We start from the raw sequence: 15156 nt of genomic DNA on the forward strand, positions 1-15156 counted from the left end.
CTCAGTGCCACGTGTTACCTGAACAGACTACACTGGTGTGCTAAACTTATGGGGGAAAAAAATTCCCATGCTGTGTCAGTGCCAAGTAACAAAGGTCGATGAAACTTAGAGCATGTAATCAAAGAAAGAGCTACTGCAGATAATGCAGAATGTGACTAAAAAAATATTTACTTTAAGTAATACTGTTATTCAAAGACAGTCACCAGGATTTATGATGGTCCGTTGTATACTCAGCGACGTGCTCCCATTGTGGTCACAAAGCCGGTATGAAGTTCACGTGGTGGGGCGTTTCATTCCTCCACCAGAGTGGATGACAGCTACTTGATGGTCGCTAGTACATGTGGACGTGCCGCAGTACGTGTGCCATCGCATTTCGCACAGCGCCGGTGTGGTTTAAATCGGGGGAACGTGAGAGTCAATCCATTCGCCCATCCCCGTTGCAAACAGCAAGTGCAATGTTCTTTTAGCTATCCACACATTTTGATTCTTCTGCCGTCATAATAATTTCTCGAAAACCAAGCAAGAATTTCACATCGAACTTTAGTATTACTAGAGTATAGTACTTATAAGATGTTGTGCAGTAATAACGACGCATAAACAAAAACTTCAAACCATTGACCGATGTGAAGCCATTGTAATTGTAGATTTAATAACCAGAAGAGTTTCCGTGACTTGTGAAAGGGAAGTCTCACTCTTCAGAATCTGGTATTGGTGCAGGTGGCTGCGCTGGTGAACAACAGAACCGCAGTTCTTAAATATTTTTCTTGATTATCACATTTTCGAGCAGTTCCACAATTTATTCAGCTAGTCTTGCCAGATAACTGCTTTAATTTTCTGCTACTGCTTTCTCTATTCCCACTTTAACAAGCGCAGATATCACAAGAAACACAATCCGCTATCATGGGAAAGCTTTTTCGTAAGCGCTTTCCATACGACAGGTGGATTCTGACACTGGAGAGGAACAATATTCGCGTTCCGCTTCCAACACAGACGATTCAGTCTATAAGCGGGTGGGACAGCTCTGTCAGTGTAGCTATGATTCGTTTTTCAGTGTCGATACAGTTCTTTCTACAACCCTAATAAAAACGCTGTTGAGCGCCACATACTCTCCGTTACTTTCACTGATGCTCTTCCTAACTTATAGCTTTTCTAGCGAACATTTGACAATCATGGGCAACTTACTACCCAAGCTGCTGTCTTTCAGCTACATGATGTGACTGCGATGTCCCACCGCCCGAGGTGGCCCAGCATACCAGCGCATATGCGAATTGGGGTTCGGGTACCCAATTAGGCTTTACGTGGTTTTCCTAATTTACTTGAGACAAACGCAGGAAAGCTACGCGTTAAAAGGTACGGCCGATTTTCTGATTTATCCTTCGCCAATCCGGACATGTCCTTCGCCTCTATAGACTTTGTTGACATGACGCAGAACCCTAATCGTACTTTTTTTGTGATGTCTACAGACGTTGCTTTCTCCATGAGAGCATTTAGCAGGTGGTCAAGATTACATGATCACAATGTTACTGCATGTGGATTGATAAACTGCTGAGGAAAATATGTGGACCCCTTCTACTGCCTTCCCACTGTCTATGAGGACGACTGATGAGCTACCTCGAGCCAATATGGCCTCCAAACGCTTATGTCAACTTTCACAATCTATAATGCAATGAGTAGCCGCTGTGATCATTGTGAAAGAAGGACGCTAATAGCTATTTCCAGTAGGACGTGGAGAAGTAAACACATCCGTACCCCAAATATGGGCACTTGCTATCGACTGGCTGAATGCTCGCACACATTTTTTTCAGATGCGACTGTGCTTTCCTAACAACGACTTCAGATTCCAGACGAATCATGTAATCAAAGCAATCCAATATTTCACCTCAGAAATCATGGATTTCGTCGCCCCACCCAAATATTCTCACTCTGGAACCATGGAAAGTAAATGAAGTTTTAATTCGTCTGTGTCTAGCCTTATTAATTTATAGAACAGAAGAACAAACGAATTCCTCTTTTCAGCAAACATAGACAAAACATAACTGTCATAAATATCCTGTATAGCGATTAATAGCTAATATCTACGTTAGAAAATATCGTCTAATAAAGCAGGGCTTGTTATTACCATGGAAGGTACAGAATCCAGTTAATTCAGGGCCGCTGCATACGATTCTCTTCATTGCACATGAAAACGGTTGTGGATGGCAGGTTAGCTTGGAACCAGAAGATGACACAATTTGGTGTCGAAACTAGTAGCATGTCTTAATAACAATAAAAGATTTTGGACTGAAATTCAGCCGCTGGTTAATTATCACTGTGCAGATACGTCGTGTCTGACTGCAGACCAGCTTTACTTGATGTATTACTAGAGAAAGCCGGTAATGAACGTATCTAAAATAAAAAAAGGAGTTGTGGAATGAGGATGTTTGGAAAAGAGGTTATAAAATAAACATCAATAATAATTAAAAACGGGTAAATGAGTGTAGCGGAAGTAATCACGAAATGCTGGAGTAATTTGATTACAAAATCGAATTTTCAAATTCTGCTATTTTGGAAACAATGCAACTGACGACAGCCATAATGAAGAGGTTATAAAACATAGACTGACCATAGCAAAGAAACTGTTTGTGGGTTATATGCTGCTTCCATGGCTTTCGGATGTACTGGCGAATTTGGTCGTCGAAAGTCCACGAATCGAATAAATTCCATCAGCATCATCTGATGATGGCAGAACCGTTGTCCGCCGAAATATCGTAGACTTTCAACGATCGGATGCGGAATCACACTCAAGAACCATGGAAGCAACACAGGTGTTTCTGACAGAGAGACGTTACCTTAAGTCGAACATTAATTGGCGTGTTAGCATGTCATTTTTGAAAGTATTTTTATGGAAAGTAGACTTCTACTGAAATGAAACGTGCTCAATAAACAGTACAGATATGTGGAGAATAGACTCTTCAAAAATCTAGTTTTACAGGCGAATCCAGACGACCAGATGGGTAGTCAGAGATTGTAATGAAGAGGCACTGTACTGAATTAGGGAGTAAAGAGTATTATGGAGGGAAGTCTGTGAAGCAAAAACCGCAGAAAAGACAATGATCTTACTCCAGTAACCAGGTTAGTGTAAATATAAGCTGCAATAGTTTTGCGTAGATGAGGACCTGGCTCAGGATAGACTAGCGTAGGGAACTGCATTGTAACGTTCTGCTGGATGGACGCTACAACAGTATCAGTTGAATAAAATTTGACGAGTGATGTTTCTCGAATATGGTTTCAACAAACGATTTTTGGCGACACTATAAAAATTGTAGCTCCTTGCAACTGTATATGCTTATTACATTGTTGTGTTCTACTGGACAGCGTTCACCTGAAACTTATTTCTGGTAGTACTTACATTCCTCCTGACGTGTAGAAAAAATCAAATTGCGTAACAATAAGAGATTTAACAATTTTACGCTGTAACATTACTTGATCTAATGCGTCAACGACTAGTTCTGCTGTCTGTCATTAGAGGTCTAAGCCGGTCATGAAGCAAAAGTTATATCCGAACTTGAATATTAAATTGTTAAAAATGTTAATCGATTGAAACATACTTCTCATGACCGGATAACGTTCACTTGCAGGTATTATGAGGTCAATGATCTGCTCTGTCATACGTTGTGTAACTTAAATACACTCCTGGAAATTGAAATAAGAACACCGTGAATTCATTGTCCCAGGAAGGGGAAACTTTATTGACACATTCCTGGGGTCAGATACATCACATGATCACACTGACAGAACCACAGGCACATAGACACAGGCAACAGAGCATGCACAATGTCGGCACTAGTACAGTGTATATCCACCTTTCGCAGCAATGCAGGCTGCTATTCTCCCATGGAGACGATCGTAGAGATGCTGGATGTAGTCCTGTGGAACGGCTTGCCATGCCATTTCCACCTGGCGCCTCAGTTGGACCAGCGTTCGTGCTGGACGTGCAGACCGCGTGAGACGACGCTTCATCCAGTCCCAAACATGCTCAATGAGGGACAGATCCGGATATCTTGCTGGCCAGGGTAGTTGACTTACACCTTCTAGAGCACTTTGGGTGGCAAGGGATACATGCGGACGTGCATTGTCCTGTTGGAACAGCAAGTTCCCTTGCCGGTCTAGGAATGGTAGAACGATGGGTTCGATGACGGTTTGGATGTACCGTGCACTATTCAGTGTCCCCTCGACGATCACCAGTGGTGTACGGCCAGTGTAGGAGATCGCTCCCCACACCATGATGCCGGGTGTTGGCCCTGTGTGCCTCGGTCGTATGCAGTCCTGATTGTGGCGCTGACCTGCACGGCGCCAAACACGCATACGACCATCATTGGCACCAAGGCAGAAGCGACTCTCATCGCTGAAGACAACACGTCTCCATTCGTCCCTCCATTCACGCCTGTCGCGACACCACTGGAGGCGGGCTGCACGATGTTGGGGCGTGAGCGGAAGACGGCCTAACGGTGTGCGGGACCGTAGCCCAGCTTCATGGAGACGGTTGCGAATGGTCCTCGCCGATACCCCAGGAGCAACAGTGTCCCTAATTTGCTGGTAAGTGGCGGTGCGGTCCCCTACGGCACTGCGTAGGATCCTACGGTCTTGGCGTGCATCCGTGCGTCGCTGCGGTCCGGTCCCAGGTCGACGGGCACGTGCACCTTCCGCCGACCACTGGCGACAACATCGATGTACTGTGGAGACCTCACGCCCCACGTGTTGAGCAATTCGGCGGTACGTCCACCCGACCTCCCGCATGCCCACTATACGCCCTCGCTCAAAGTCCGTCAACTGCACATACGGTTCACGTCCACGCTGTCGCGGCATGCTACCAGTGTTAAAGACTGCGATGGAGCTCCGTATGCCACGGCAAACTGGCTGACACTGACGGCGGCGGTGCACAAATGCTGCGCAGCTAGCGCCATTCGACGGCCAACACCGCGGTTCCTGGTGTGTCCGCTGTGCCGTGCGTGTGATCGTTGCTTGTACAGCCCTCTCGCAGTGTCCGGAGCAAGTATGGTGGGTCTGACACACCGGTGTCAATGTGTTCTTTTTTCCATTTCCAGGAGTGTATTTGACTGGCGCTTTGTTCTACTCGCCGAGATGCCTCAGGAGGAGCTGTTTGCGTGAGTCGTGGTACAGCCGGTGGTGGAGGAACTTCCTGCACCTAGTTAGGGAGATTTTAAACGTGATGTAATAGGAATAATTGCGAAACAACTGCAATAACACACCACAAGGGCTTTCTCTGCTTCTGAGTAGGGAGGGAAAGCACGCCTCACGCCTTTTCCAGGGTTCGGTGATGTGTGCCCACGGCCGCTTCGCTCAAGCAGCGCTAGTGAACGGAAATCGCCGAAGAGGAACTAAAGAAGACAGCTGTGCTCAGTGCTAGAAGTGGTATCATTGCCTATACGAAAGTGAGTTACAACGCATCTGGAGAGACAACTCGATACAGGGCACTTACAGTGCTCAGTGACGACCACCAAGAATTTATGGTGTTTTAGCCTTTGTCAGCATCAGTTATTGACAATTGCATGATGGATCACGAATAGAGCCCTAATTATGTTAACAGTGATCGTAGGGATCGAGTGATAGCTGTACAGAAACGTACATATCAAGTGTCAGTCACTTGCACCGATGAAATATTGTATGAATTTCGTAGTGACATCTGACGTCTCACGCGAGAACCACTCCTACATGTACATATGAAACTCATTAGAGACGGAATACTGGGAGAAGGTCAGGATGTTGAGCTGTTGTATGACTCCTAAGTTACTCGGGACAACAAGTAGTTTAACCTACCTTCCAGCCATCTATATTTAGGTTTTCTGTGATGACCCTAAATCACTTATGGCTAATGTGGGGTGATTTCTTATAAAGAGAGCAGTCACTTTTGTCCCTTAAACTCTTACAATCGGAACTTACATTTCGTCTGTATTCATATTGTCATAGAACAGTGAAATCGTATTGTCATTCCTCCTTCCTTCTTTCCACAACGTCAGAAAGACGAAGTATGGGCAGGAAACCTTAAGGAACTACCGAAGATTGGAATAGGCGAACAGGGTTTTAAAGCCCACACATCCCGAATAATACTTCTCCGGTGTGGTAACTATTGTGTCAAGTCAGCGTTATCTTTTTCGTCCCGTGTGTGGACCGTTTCGGTCGCAGCTCCGAAGCCTGAAAACACTGGTTAACGCAAATTTGTTTAGGTAACTTCCAGTGTATATCAGCAGCTGAAATTTGCCTTAGACACCACGAGTGGCATTAACTACTAGTAGCAAAAGTCACTACGGCGAGTTTCGACCTGACAAGTCTGTCCATTTCCTTGTTAGTTCTATCAGATTCTGTGCTCCATGTCGTTACTGGTGGAACGTTATTTCAGAGATCTCATACGTAAGAGGAAAGCGACATGACTGATGTGACACAACAGTTAGCACACCGGAGTCGTTTTCGGGACTTGTGGGCTATAAAACCCTGTTCGCCTATTCCAGTTGAGATCTTCCATGATTTTCTTAGTATTTAATATGAATCATTGGTAGTTCCTTAAGGTTTCCTGCCCATACTTCGTCATTCTGACCTTGTGGAAAGGAAGGAAGGAAGAATGACAATTAGATTTCACTGTCCTCTGACGATATGAATACAGACGAAATATGAGTTCCGACTGTGAGAGTTTAAGGGAGGAAACTGGCCGCTCTCTTTATAAGAAATCACCCTGACATTAGCTGTAAGTGATTTAGGGTCATCTGAGAAAACCTAAATATAGATTGCTGGAAGGAAGTTTAAACTACTTTTTATCCTGAGTAACTTACGAGTCATACAACAGCGCAACATCCTGACGTTCTCCCAGTATTCCGTCTCTAATGAATGTCATCTGTACATGTAGGAATGGTTCTCGTGTGAGACCTCAGATGTCACTGAGAAATTCATACAATAATTCATCGGCGCAAGTGACTGACAGCTTCAGGTCCGAAGAACACGCTGCTGTGTTATGACAGAAGCCTCCGTTTTATGGCAGTCTGAGTAAGAAACGCTTGGATGTGAAGGCGCCGAATTCGCTGGTGAATTGCGAAGATTTCTTCATCGGGGTCGGGAAGGACCGCGGTGCAAGCGCAAAGGCAACGGTTGTTCTCCATAACACCCTCTGTCGAAAGCCGCTTAGTGAAATCCACATCCTTGACGACGTGTGACCACCCTAGCTGTCATTTCGCGTGAAGTTATTCTAGGAGCGCTCTCAACATACAACCTTGAGCAACTGGTTAGGAAACCAACTCGAGATGGGAACATATTATATGTCCTGCAGCCAAACAGGCCTGATCTTTTTGAAGAAGTTAATCTAGAAGAAGGTATTAGCGTGGCTTCTATGTCAGTGGAAGTTGCAAAAAAGAAAAAAAAAGACAGATAGGGTTTTCTTGTTTGGGAAAGCAAATATAAGTGCCATTAATGAATATCTTCATAGTCAGTTCAGAGCATTCACAGCAAGACTCAAAGGTATTGAGCATCGTTGGTCGGAATTGTACACAACGTGGTAGAGAAACATTTGCCTAGCAAAAATATAGGGGAGGTGAAAGATCCACCTTGGTCCAACAAACGTATTAGGAAGTTGCTGAGAAAGCAGAGAATTCTGCACAGTCGTTTTAAACGTAGTCACTGCCACGCTGACAAACAGGAATTATGAGAAATGGAGGCAGCTGCCAAAAGGTCTATGAGAGATTCTTTTAACGTATTTGAAAGCAATATTTTATCTGCAGATTCTAAAAATAGCCCCTAAATAATTTGGTCGTACGTAAAATCTATGAACGCTACAAATAATTCAGTACCTTCTCTTGCTGACAGTACGGGTAATGTAACGGATGAAGATAAACAGAAGGCCGAAGTTCTAAACCTAGCTTTCAAAAACTCGTTTACGGTAGAGGACTGCAGCACCACTCCCCCTTTCAACTGTCGAAAAAACGCAAGGAAGGCTGACATAGAGTTTAGTGTATCTAGGATCGTAAAACAGTTAAGATCCTTCGACGCCAGGAAGGCATCTGGCCCAGACGGAATCCCCGTAAGGCTATATGTTGACTATGCTACAAATATAGCACCATTCTTATCCATCATCTATCAGAGATCAGTGGAACAGCGGAAAGTTCCACGGGACCGGAAGAAGGCCCAAGTCATAGCAATCTATAAAAAGGGTAGAAAATCGGATGCAAATAATTACCGGCCAATTTCACTGACATCGATTTGTTGTAGAATCATGGAACATATTTTGTGTTGAGGCACAATGACCTTTCCAGACTCTGAGAAGCTCATCTGCAGAAACCGGCAAGGTTTTAGGAAACAGCGGTCATGCGAGGCACAGCTGGCCTTCTTTGTGCATGATATACGACAGGCTCTAGATACCGGCTCTTAGGCTGATGCCATATTCCTCGACTTTCGAAAGGGGTTAGACTCACTTCCTCACTGTCGATTTCTCTATCAGATGACATACGAGGTTAGATATAAAGTTTTCTAACAGACAGAGAGCAGTATGTCGTGCTGAAAGGGAAGACTTCAACAAAAACAAGTGTACCATCAGGTGTGCCCCAGGGCGGCGTAACACGTCCGCTGCTTTTTACGATTTACATAAACGATCTGGTTGATGATATGGACAGCGGCATTAGACTGTTTGTCGATGATGCTGTAGTTTACAGGAAAGTAGTATCACACGAAAGTTGTGAACAAATCAATGAGGATCTGCTGAAAATAAATGTGTGGTGTAATGACTGGCAGTTATCTCTCAATATTAGTGAGTGTAACCTACTGCGTATAACAAAACGAAAATCCTCATTAATGTACGAGTACAAAATAAATGTCCAGTCTTTGGAAGCGGTAACATCCGTCAAGTATCTGGGTGTGACTATTCGAAATGATCTCAGATGGAACGATCGGATTGCACAAATAAGGGGTAAGGCGAACTCAGGATTGCAGTTTATTGGTAGAATCCTGAAGCGATGCAGTCCTTCAACGAAGGAAATTGCTTACAATACCTTAGTTCGTACAGTCTTAAGAGTATTGGTCATCTGTATGGGGCTCTTACCAGTTGGGTCTTATTCAAGAGGTTGAGAAGGTCCAAAGAAGAGCGGCAAGATTTGTGACTTGTACATTTAGCCATCGCGAGAGCTTTACAAATTTCATAGAAAGTTTGAAGTGTGACACACTTACAGATAGACGACGCACTAAACGGAAAGGGCTGCTCACTAAATTCCAAAGCCCGATCTTCGCCGAGGACGTAGAGCATGTATTATTACCGTCAACTTTCAAATCGCGCAATGATCAACATTCATCGATATAATGGTCAACTGTGGTCCTGAAAAGGACCAAGATGATGTTTCTGGTGTGAAAGGATCAGCCGCCAGAGAAACCTGACGCCCAGGGTACTCCCGATTGCAAGTGTTATCTTGGTCGGAAATCATTGCAATCTCCGTGGAGGCTCCTTTCATGTACCGAAGTCGACGCCTCACCTGCAGACGCCAGAAGCTGAAGAACGAGAGCTGGCTGGTGTGGAAATCTTTAAACAGATTACGATCAGGAGTTGGACGATCCAGAGACAACCTGAAGAGATGGGGCTTCATAACAGAAGACACGTCCTGTGATTGGGGACAAGAACAAACCACAAGCCACATGCTCCAGTGCTTTTTGTGCACTACATCCTCCACGAAGATTGATCTCCTGCAAGCCACTCCAAGCGCCTTGGAGGTTGCAAAGTACTGGGCACATGTAATATAAATACAATTTGTGTATATATATGTACATATTTATTGATGTGTATGGCTACTGTAAATTTGTATGTTTCTGATTCGAGAATAAAATAAATGATCACTATTCAAAGATGAGGAAAATCAGAGCCCGTACCGAGGCGTTCAGACAACGTTTCTCCCTTGCGCTATCCGCGAGCGGAACAGGGGGGGGGGGGGGGGGGGGTTGGGAGGAATATGACTTTGGCGCCAATAGTGCCCTCCGTCACATGCCGCTTGGTGGTTAACAGAGTATGTATTTAGATGTGGATGTGGACGAGGAAGGGAAATTCAACATCACCTGGGACATGCTAGTTAACGTATTTTGTAATTTACGCAAGGGAAAGGCTCCTCAACGTGAAATAGTAGGGCATGAGGTCACAAAACCCGTACTGCTCCATGTCAACTTATAGCTACGTCGTCCGTTGTGAGAACGGATTAAAACATGGATATCCCTCGAGGTCGTTGTTTGTTCGGTGTCATTACGAAGCGCAGTGCGCACGATCATGTAATTCAAGAGGAATCTCGATTTGATGCTTTGTTAAAAACGACAGCTAATATTCCTGTTCTTTGCAATACTGTCCAGTAAATGTAAATTTACTTTTTGCCAAATGTTTGTAACTGTGTCGCTCTAACCAAACTATAAACTCCCCATTAATCTAGACTTGTGGGTTAGGGAAATCCTCCGAGTGTTTAGAAGTTTGCTATGGAGATACGAAAAGTATAATAACTAAAGACTTCAACAGAACAATCGGAAAGATTATGTAACTTGCGAAATGGTGGTTAAACGTTTAGGCGAACGTTTATGTAATGTACACATCCTGTTAGGCATGACTGAAGCATTTAATGTTACAGTTTGCAAGTCCTTTGATGGCAAAGAAACTAAAGATAGCTATACTACTGAAGAATTTGTGAGTAGTATTGACACCTTCAGCTAACAATTATCTCCGAAAGGAAAGTCAAAGACTAAAATTAACACGTTATACAAAGATAAAGCGATGGTGCAATATATGAACTAACGTGGTTGTTACTGGTACAAAGGATTAAATTGTTTTCATTATAGATCAAACTTATTTTGAAAATGAAATGTAGAACACTCTCATTCAATGGTGCAAGACATAGAAAGGCAACTACGTAGTCCGTGTCTGCATCCACACATTCATACATGATAGTGACAGTAATCGGTCTAGATAGTTCAGTGTTGTTTACGTTATTTGATTCTCTTCAAGGAATGACGAGAAACTTCGCACTATGTGTGAAAAGTACAATGTTTTGCACAGTAAGCCTTGTTTGAGGTTCAATAAGGTCGGAAAAAAGGGAGAAAATTGCGTTTCTTCATGCAGCCCACGTTTCTTCAATTTCGTGAAAACAGATCCATTCTTCTCGACTATTGGTTAATACATAAAAATTCTGAAGCATTATCATCGGCATCTCGAACTCACATTGACAAATATATACGGAAATTTCAGATTCCCTCTAGTACGCCGAGTGTAATTTAACCGGTAGACCAACAGTTTTTCCGTTTAAATTACCGCTTTTCACAGAAATAAAATGTTTATCGCCATTCATTGCAGCTTCCTGCCTACCAAAGAAACAATATTCTTAGGTTTCAATGACTAGTATACTAATTTTCTCCTCTCTTTGTTTTCAAAAGCCAATTAAATATGTAGAGAGCTCTCGAGAATATGTCGATCTTAGACAAGACTCATTTATAACAACAGCTCAGTTTTCTGTAAAAGTGTCGAAGTCTACCTGCTACTCACAGGGCTGTCAGTTGTCGTACTTAATATCTGTTCATAGAATACAAAAGAATATTATACATTATTCCACACTTTTTCAATAGTTAGGAGACCAGATAAAATATAAGTTACATTTCTCTGCGGATATTTAGTTACCTTTCGATCACGTTCAGTCGCTCGCGATGCAGTGACACGATGGTATTTGTTGTGGCGAGCAAGACAGCCACGCCACGGAAGTAGCCGAAAGGCACGCGTTTAGTTCACGCAGGCAAGAGATATGTCTGTAACAGTATACGTAATGAATGCTATAAAGAAAAGTACTAGCTTCTGGAATACTTAACTTTAATCCATCCTTGGTACATCGCTATTGACGATATAAGTGAGACTCCATAGATACATGCAATGTTACTAATGGCGCCTTGCTAGGTCGTAGCCATTGACTTAGCTGAAGGCTATTCTAACTATCTGATCGGCAAAGGATCGAGGCTTCGTCAGTGTAGTCGCTAGCAAAGTCGTCCGCACAACTGGGGCGAGTGCTATCCCATATCTCGAGACCTGCCTTGTGGTGGCGCTCGGTCTGCGATCACACAGTGGCGACACGCGGGTCCGACATGTACTAATGGACCGCGGCCGATTTAAAGCTACCACCTAGCAAGTGTGGTGTCTGGCGGTGACACCACATTCCTCCCCCGCAAATCGGCGAACGGTCGTGTTATAAGGCTTCCGCCCGCCGTGGGGAGGACCCCATGTTGACGTATGCGATGAGGTGGGGAGCCTAACAACAGGCGACGCTGTGCCACCCGCACCCGGCCATTCGGTCCGAGGGGAGCTAGGAAACGCCTGAAAACCTAGTCCAGGGTGCACGACAACATGCGGTGTATGCGCCCGTAAAGAGACAGGAGGGGCCGAAGGGTCGACCTCCATTGCGTCGGGGTACACGACGCGCGAAGACGCCATGTGGTCCGGAGCGGGCAAGAGTTCCATGGCGGAGGACAGCTGGTCACGGGAAGCGATCGGCGGCGCGTGACCCAGGGAGGCGCTTGGCGGTTGCAGCGAAGCGTCCACTGCGGGCGGCGCCGGCGGGAGAACAAGCGGCGGCGGCGGCGGCGGCGGCGCGTCGCCATGGGGCAAAATGGAAGGCAGCGTCGGTAACACCTGGGGATGAGGCGAGCCAGTAGATGGGTCCCCAGGGCGCTGACCGGACGGCACCGTCGCTGAAAGCAGACGGGGAGCGGCAGAACCCAGACGACGACAGAGGCGCAGCTGATTGAGATGCCGACGCAACTCACCAGAGGCCCCCAAAACCAAATACATCGCGCGGCCGAGGCAGCGAAGAATGCGCCCTGTGAGCCAACGCCGTGAACCGCGATAGTTGCGATAGAATACAACGTCGCCTGGAGCAAAAGCAGGAGTCTGCCACTGCACAGGAACCAGATGCGGCGGATGCAGCAAAGACATCAAGGTTCGATGAGGACGACCGTGGAGCAACTCAGGCGGCGAGCGACCATCTCGGGGCTGAGAGCGATACGAAGACAAAAAGAGCAACAACGCGTCCTCCCGAGAATGCGACTCTTTCAACTTCAACATCTGTGACTTGAAAGTCCGGACCAATCGTTCAGCGGCACCGTTTGACTGAGGCGAAAACGGCGCGGACGTCAAATGTTAAATACCATTGGCCTTGCAGAATGACTGAAATTCTGCGGACATGAATTGTGGGCCATTGTCGGAAACAATAGTCTGTGGAAGACCTTCAATGCAAAAGATAGCAGACAACGCTTGGATGGTGGCAGATGACGTCGTGGAAGACATCCGGACAACAGAAGGAAAATTACTGAAGGCATCTACCACTACCAACCATCGAGCATTCCAGAACGGACCAGCAAAATCGATGTGCAAGCGTTGCCAAGGGGAAGTGGCTTGCAGCCATGCAAAGAATTTCCGCGGCGGTGCGGATTGTTGTTCGGCACACGCCATGCAAGAAGAGCACATATTCGTAATCGCAGCATCGATTCCGAACCAAGTACAGTGCTGACGAGCAAGTTGTTTCGTTCGCACCATACCCCAATGCCCTTGGTGGAGAAGCCGTAAAACAGAGGACTGTAACGAACGTGGTACCACGACTCTGGACTGATCATTATCAGAACGCAACAACAAAAGACCACGTCGAAAAAAAAGTCTCTCCTTGAGAGCAAAAAATCGGCGAACCAACGGATCCTTGATCCGAGACTTCGACAAGGGCCATTGCGTAGCAACAAAACGCAAAACGGTAGCAAGGACAGGGTCAGCAGCTGTGGCTGTAGCTACACGACGAAAATCAATCGGAAACGATTCGACCACGTCATCGGTGTCCGAATCAATGAACATGCAAGCAAGTTCGGAAGAATCGAATGCTCTATCCTCAGCAACAGGCAAACGGGACAACGCATCGGCGTTTCCGTGCTTAGCAGTGGACCGATACAAGATATCGTAGCGGTACTGTGAGAGGAAAATAGACCAGCGAATGAATTTCTGCGCTGTACGTGGAGGTACGGACTTGTTCGGATGAAAAAGCGATGTCAAAGGTTTGTGGTCCGTGATGATGGTAAAGTGACGACCATACAAGAAATCATGAAACTTAGTAACACCAAATATGAGAGCCAAAGCTTCTTTCTCTATCTGGGAATAATTTATTTGCGCAGATGAGAGCAATTTGGACGCAAAGGCAATAGGGCGATCATGCGATCCATCTTTGTGCGCAAGCACAGCACCGATCCCGAAATCCGATGCATCTACCATCAACAAAAGGGGTTTCTGGGGATCGAATGGCGTAAGGCAAGTATTAGAAAGCAACGCCGATTTCAACTGGCGAAAGGCGCGATCGCATTCCGTCGTCCAGATGAACGGAACACCTTTACGGTGTAAGCAATGAAGCGGAGCCGAAATGGAAAAGGCATTGCGCAGAAAGCGATGATAATAGTTAATTTTACCCAACACACTCTGTAGCTGCTTCAAATTCTGCGGGGAAGGCAAGTCTTGTATGGCACGGAGGTGTTCTGGACTGGGATGGCTGCCTTGGGCATTGATTACATGTCCCAGATATGGTAAGTCACGAGCAAAAAACACACATTTGTCCTTCTGCAAGCGAAGACCATTTTGTCGCAATACCTGAAATAATGTTCTTAGATTTGCTAAATGTTCGTCGGCTGTCCTTCCGGAGATCACAATATCGTCCAGATAGTTCGCAGCAGTAGGGACCGACGCACAAACAGTTTGCAGATATTGCTGAAACAATGCAGGGGCGGAGGCACACCCGAATGGCGGTCTTTGAATCGGTACAAACCAAAATGCGTGTTAACCACCTAGACGCGCTGGGATTCTTCGTCCACTGGTATTTGCAAGTACGCATCTGCTAGGTCCGACTTCGAAAAATATTTACCCGGGCACAGTGTATCAAAAAGATCTTCCGGGCGGGGTAATGGAAAAGTTGCAATCACTAACTGTGCATTCACTGTTGCCTTGAAGTCCACACAAAGTCTCAATTTTCCGGAAGGTTTCGGCAAAATTACTAAGTGTGAGGCCCAGAGAGAAGCTTGCACACGTTCAATTACACCTTGTGATTCTAAATCGTGTAATGTTCTTGCGACCTCATCATGCAATGCGTGAGG

This window comes from Schistocerca americana, chromosome 3 (assembly GCF_021461395.2).
Source record: "Schistocerca americana isolate TAMUIC-IGC-003095 chromosome 3, iqSchAmer2.1, whole genome shotgun sequence".
Lineage (NCBI taxonomy): Eukaryota > Metazoa > Arthropoda > Insecta > Orthoptera > Acrididae > Schistocerca > Schistocerca americana.